Consider the following 7,174-nt stretch of genomic DNA (forward strand, 5'->3'; position numbering starts at 1 on the left):
CCTTTGGAACTTACAAAGTTCCACACAATTATATTTTTCAGTATAGATGAGGGGAGCACCTTCTSAAACTCTATGGAGGTAATCGACCTCTCATCCATTTTAACAATCTGAGCTCCACTTTCTCATAGACACTAGTGAGTCAGGCCCGAACATCTCCAATCATAATTATTAGAAAGGAGTAAAATATACATTCTCAAGCCAGTTATCCTTTAAGTACACAGTGTTAAAGCATGTGCATGTATTACTTAGCCTTGCCTGAGGTTCTCAGTTATATAGAATATATGAAAATAATAAAACAATAAAAAAAGTAAAGTAACCTTCATAAACCCTTAATGCCATTCTAAATAAGATACCTAAACATATTTCCCTCGCAGACACCTCTCTAACAACTATTTTTGACATAAGTGAAAAGCAGGATTAAGGACAAACCCTATGTCACATACATGTCTCAGCGAACAGATATTCAGAAAGTCTAAAATCATTTATCATTCAACAAATGTTACATTGAGTACATGGTTATATTATTTTATACTATGTGTATACTTTAAACACATTCTTCATCCCAATCATAAGGGACAGTCACCCTTTTGACACATAGCACAGAAAATTGGGTAACATTTCACCACATCATCTAGTTTGCACCATTTGCACAAACCTCAAACGTCGCAGGTTCAGGTACTATTAATTTACCTGTCATGGGGGATTTGCTACACAGTATACAATTGTCCATTCTATGTTATTTATAATTTTTATTACAAATTTTTTTTCTGACCAACTGAGCCCACTTATAGCAGTCATTTTTTACAAGAAATTCCACAAATGAACTTTTAACAAGGCACACCTGTTAATTGACATGCATTTCAGGTGACTACCTCATGAATCTGGTTGAGAGAATGCTAAGAGTGTGCAATGCTGTCATCAAGGCAAATGGTGGCTACTTTGAAGAATCTAAAATATATGTTGTGTTTAACACTTTTTTGGTTACTACATGATTCCATATGTGTTTTGATGTCTTCACTATTATTCTACAATAATAGTAAAAATAAAGAAACACCCTGGAATGAGTAGGTATGCCAACTCTTAACGCTAATACCCTGCATGAATCTACAGGAAGCTAAAGCTAACCAACTAGGTTCAATGTTAGCTAGCTAGCTAACATTAGGCTATAACTAGCAATGCAAATGGCTGTAATCCATAGACAGGTGTTTTTTTCAGCTCTTCGTGATTTAAAAAAAGCCACTTTAGAAAGGATTACCTACACATACTGAGCAACTTTGATTTTTAAAAAAGTTTTACGTTCAAGTGCCTCTCCTGGGAAGTAGTGACGTTCGACATACGCATAGTTTCCTGAAACGAGTCACATTTGGCAAATCTGACCATAAATCTACCCTCTTAATTCCTGTTTACAAGAAAAACTCAAACAGGAAATACCAGTGATGCGCTCAAAATGGAAGTGTTCGAATGAAGTGGACGATAAGCTACTGGACTTGTTTTGCTAGCACAAATTTAAATATGTTCCGTGATTCATCCGTTGGCATTGAGGAGTTTTCCCCATCAGTCACCGGCTTCATTAATAATGCATATAATTGGTACCATTGGATAGAAAACACTTTGAAGTTTGTAGAAATGTTAAAATAATGTATGAGACTATAACACAATTGATATGGTAGGNAAGAATCTAAAATATATGTTGTGTTTAACACTTTTTTGGTTACTACATGATTCCATATGTGTTTTGATGTCTTCACTATTATTCTACAATAATAGTAAAAATAAAGAAACACCCTGGAATGAGTAGGTATGCCAACTCTTAACGCTAATACCCTGCATGAATCTACAGGAAGCTAAAGCTAACCAACTAGGTTCAATGTTAGCTAGCTAGCTAACATTAGGCTATAACTAGCAATGCAAATGGCTGTAATCCATAGACAGGTGTTTTTTTCAGCTCTTCGTGATTTAAAAAAAGCCACTTTAGAAAGGATTACCTACACATACTGAGCAACTTTGATTTTTAAAAAAGTTTTACGTTCAAGTGCCTCTCCTGGGAAGTAGTGACGTTCGACATACGCATAGTTTCCTGAAACGAGTCACATTTGGCAAATCTGACCATAAATCTACCCTCTTAATTCCTGTTTACAAGAAAAACTCAAACAGGAAATACCAGTGATGCGCTCAAAATGGAAGTGTTCGAATGAAGTGGACGATAAGCTACTGGACTTGTTTTGCTAGCACAAATTTAAATATGTTCCGTGATTCATCCGTTGGCATTGAGGAGTTTTCCCCATCAGTCACCGGCTTCATTAATAATGCATATAATTGGTACCATTGGATAGAAAACACTTTGAAGTTTGTAGAAATGTTAAAATAATGTATGAGACTATAACACAATTGATATGGTAGGAAAAAATCCAAAGAAAAACCAACCTGAATTTTTTTGTTTTTAAGAGCCCATGCTCTTACAAAGGAAAGCTATGGGTCATATGCAATTCCAGCTCCCAGATTGCAATTCCTATGGCTTCCACTAGATGTCAACAGTCTTTGTTCAAGGTTTCAGGCTTGTTTCTTCCCAAACGAGGAAGAATTTTGAGTTTTGGTACTGGGAGTCAGAGTTGGAAATCAGTCTGTGAGCGTGCGACGAAGAGGACGCGCACCTGCTTATTTTMAATTTTCTATTGAACATACTTTTTTACGTATGAAATATTATAGTTTAATTACATTTTAGGGTATCTGAGYATMYAATAAAAATGTATTTTGACTTGTTTTAACAAGTAGSTTTTTGGATTCATTTCTCTGCATGTTAAACGAGTGGATTACTCAAATTGATGGCGCCAACTAAACAGACTTTTTGGGATAAAGAAGGATTTTATCTAACAAAACGACCATGCATGTTGTAGCTGGGACCCTTTGGATTGCAAATCAGAGCAAGATTTTCAAAAAGTAAGTGAATATTTAATCGCTATTTGTYATTTTCTGAAGCCTGTGCTGGTTGAAAAATATTTTGATGTGGGGTGCCATCCTCAAACAATRGCATGGCATGCTTTCGCTGTAAAGCCTATTGTAAATCGGACAGTGCAGTTAGATTAACAAGACTTTKAGCTTTTAACCGACATAAGACACTTGTATGTACCTAAATGTTTAATATTCATCATTTTTATGATTATTTCTTTGAAATGCGCACCCTCCAATTTCACCGGAAGTTGTCGACAGCCCTAAGAAGAACATGCACTTGTGGAACGGTAATTAAGACACTAACAGCTTACAGACGGTCAGCAATTAAGGTCACAGTTATGAAACCTAGGACACTAAAAGGTCTTTCTACTGACTCTGAAAAACACCAAAAGAAATATGCCCAGGGTCCCTGCTCATCTGCGTGAACGTTCTTTAGGCATGCTGTAAGGAGGCATGAGGACTGCAGATGTGGCCAGGGCAATACATTAAAATGTCCGTACTGTGAGACGCCTAAGACAGCGCTACAGGGAGCCAAGTACAGCGGTTGTTTTTGCAGTCCGACGATCAAGTTTGCGTTGTGGCTGGTTTGGAGGCCGCGCTGATTAAGAAGCCGTTGCGGCTTTGGTTGGTGTGCTTCGAAGGAACGCATCGCTTTCGACTTCGTCTCTCCTGAGCCCGTACGGGAGTTGAGACGATGAACAAGATAAGTAAAACTAAGCGATTGATACCACGAAAATTGGGGAGAAAATGGATAAAATGAATAATCAATTTAAAAATTTTTAAAAATACAGATGACATAAGACCAGCTTATTGTGAAAGGAATACTTTTGGATTTGTGGTGCAATTGTCCTCATGTATGACGGCTGACGAGACGATTCCGCAACGTGGCCACTCACGCCTATTGTGGTGGTTCCAAAGGATGAAAGGGTCAGTTACGGATGTATGGGACCGCACAATGGAGATAGGCAACTATAACACATAAGTCAGGACGGTTATAATAGAGCAACGGTCCTTGGCGGAAAGAGCTTATGTTGCACGCCCATTGAGGCATATCTTTATACCTAGAAAAAAGTGGTTGGCCTTACTACTTGGATTTCAACGATATACAGATTTTTGGGGGGTATGCATCATTTGATTTACACAGACATGCCGACGAACTGTAATCGAAGAGGATTGCGACAAATGGTTTCTGTATCTTGTTCGGGGCGAAGATAAACAAGTACTAATGACAAAAAAATAGAACTTGCAGGAGGTGTGGCATACAACTATACACGCCGCCCAGCAAGTCTACGTTTGTTATAACAACCCAACCTCCGCAGCATTCAGCTTGCACAGAGAGCTGAAGGCATCTTGGGGCGTATGCTGGATAATAACGCCTGGGGGCAAATCTAGCCAGATGGATTTTTTGCCCATTCTTCAAGGCAAGATTGCTCCAGCCTCCTTCCAGTTGGGATGGGGTTTGGTGTAACAGCAAGTCTGTTAAGTTTCAAACCAACAGATTCTCAAATTGGATTGAGGTCTGGGCTTTGACTAGGCATTGCCAGACATTTAGAATGTTTCCCCTTAAAACCACTTGCGTGTTGCTAAAGCAGTATGCTTAGGGTCAGATTGTCCTGCTGGAAGGTGTAACCTCCGTCCTAGTCGACAAATCTCTGGAAGACTGAAAACAGCGGTTTCCCTCAAGAGATTTCCCTGTATTTAAGCGGCATCCATCATCCCTTGCAATTCTGACCAGTTTTCCCCAGTCCCTGCCGATGAAGAAACATCCCCACGGCCATTGATGCTGCCACACAGTTGCTTTCAGCTGTGGGGATGGTGTTCGAGTTAATGATAGGTGTTGGGTTTTTCGCCCAGAGCATAGCTTTTCCTTGATGGCCAAAAGCTACATGTTTAGTCTCATGCTGAACCTTCTTCACATATGTTTGGGGATCCTCCCACATGCCTTGTTGGCCGAAACACCAAACCAGTGGTTCGAATCTATATGTGTTTCTTTAGGCATGGTTTTTTATGGCCATCTTAGCGTAAGCCTATGTCTTGTGGAGGTACAGTCCTTAAGCGGTCGCTATGGACAGATACTCCATCTCCGTGTTGGACGCTTTGCCAGCTCATTCAGGGTTATTTTAGTCTCTTGTTGCCTCTCTGATTAATGAGTTGGCGCTGGTCTGGAGTTTGGTGAGGGCCTCTGTTTGAGGTTTGTTGTGGTGCCATATTCCTTCTCAAATTTATATTAATGGAGTTTAGATGGTGCTTGTGGCATTCAAGAAGTTTCGGATATGTTTTTTTATAACCCAACAACTGATCTGTACTTCGTCCACACGATTTGTCCTGATTTTGGAGAGCTCCTGTCTTCATGGTGCCGTAAGCTTAGACTATGGTGCTGCCACCCTCGTGTTTAGGCAAGTACATGTTTTTGCACCGACATGGCTTAGCTGGGACTTTCAGAACAGGTGTACATATCCTATATATACTGAATCAATGTGACAGGATGTATCATGGATGGACACTTAGCAATATGTCGCACACGAACGGTAGCACTTTCCTTAATAATTGACTGGACTTCGGAAAGTAATTGGTTGCACCAGATAGACATCCTTCACTTTAGGGGGCTTCATAGAACAAAGGGCGGTGAAACTAAATCCCATAGCAAGCAGCCATATGCTATTGAGTTTTTCTTGATAAGTTTTTTTTGAATATGGCATCAGAAGAAAAGACTGTAAAAAAACTCATTTCAAATCCTTCAATTTAGGGGAGCTGAGTTTTTTAATGCTGCAGAAGAGGCTGTTCCAAGGAACTGTCCAAGGATGTAGATGTGCACGCGATGCCTGTTTGATAATTTGGCAGGATTGTGTTAAATTTCAACTTAATAGTCAGCTTTAAAATGATATCTGCCCTAAGTCGGATAGTGAATATCATGCTTTTTGGCCAAGCGCCTGTTACACAGTCATGTTTATCGGGCGCAGATTAGACAGCAGCCCTGCTTTGTAAGACAAAGGGATTGACGGGGTCCCGGTGTAATTCAGTGTAAAGGTAGTTAAGCTCGGATGGGCATGCACGAGATGATCTAAGGAAATCCTCGTCAGAGAGTGTTTTGAGTGCGTGCTCTCGCCTGTGTGATAGAGTACGAAGTGATCTCATGAGATGCTGTCGATCCAGGCCTATAATCCTAACCTATAGAGTTTTTGTCATATCCTATATAACTTGCGGTTCAAACGTTTCGGCTAGCCTTCCACAAGCTCCCACAATAAATTGGGTGAATTTTGGCCCATTCCTACTGACAGAGCTGGTGAAACGGAGTCAGGTTAGAGGCTCGCACACGCTTTTTCAGTTCTGCCCACAAATTTTCTATAGGATTGAGGTCAGAGATTTGTGATGGCCACTCCAATACCTTGACTTTGTTGTCCTTAAGCCATTTTGCCACAAATTTGGAAGCTGCTTTGGGTCATTGTTCAATTGGAAGACCCATTTGCGACCAAGCTTTAACTTCCTGACTGAGGTCTTGAGATGTTGCTTCAATTATATCCACATAATTTTTCTTTCTTATGATGCCATCTATTTTGTGCAGTGCACCCATATCTCTGAAGCAACGCACCCCCACAACATGATGCTGCCACCCCCCCGTGCTTCACGGTTGGGATGGTGTTCTTCGGCTTGCAAGCCTCCCCTTTTTCTCCAAACATAACGATGGTCATTATGACCAAACAGTTCTATACTTGTTTCATCAGACAGAGGACATTTTCCCAAAAAGTACAATCTTTGTCCCATGTGCAGATGCAAACCGTAGTCTGGCTTTTTCATGGTGGTTTTGGAGCAGTGGCTTCTTCCTTGCTGAGTGGCCTTTCAGGTTATGTTGATATAGGACTCGTTTTACTGTAGATAATAATACTTTTGTACCCGTTTCCTCCAGCATCTTCACACGTTCCTTTGCTGTTGTTCTGGGATTGTTTGCACTTTTTGCACCAAAGCACGTTCATCTCTAGGAGACAGAGCGCATCCACTTCCTGAGCGGTATGATGGCTCCTTGGTCCCATGGTGTTTATACTTGCATACTATTGTTTGTCAGATGAACGTGGTACATTCAGGCATTTAGAAATTGCTCCCAAGGATGAATCAGACTTGTGGAGGTCTACAATTTGGATGATGATTTCTTTAGATTTTCCCATGATGTCAGCAAAGAGGCACTGAGTTTGAAGGTAGGCCTTGAAAATACATCCACAGGTATACCTCG

This window comes from Salvelinus sp. IW2-2015, linkage group LG14 (assembly GCF_002910315.2).
Source record: "Salvelinus sp. IW2-2015 linkage group LG14, ASM291031v2, whole genome shotgun sequence".
Lineage (NCBI taxonomy): Eukaryota > Metazoa > Chordata > Actinopteri > Salmoniformes > Salmonidae > Salvelinus > Salvelinus sp. IW2-2015.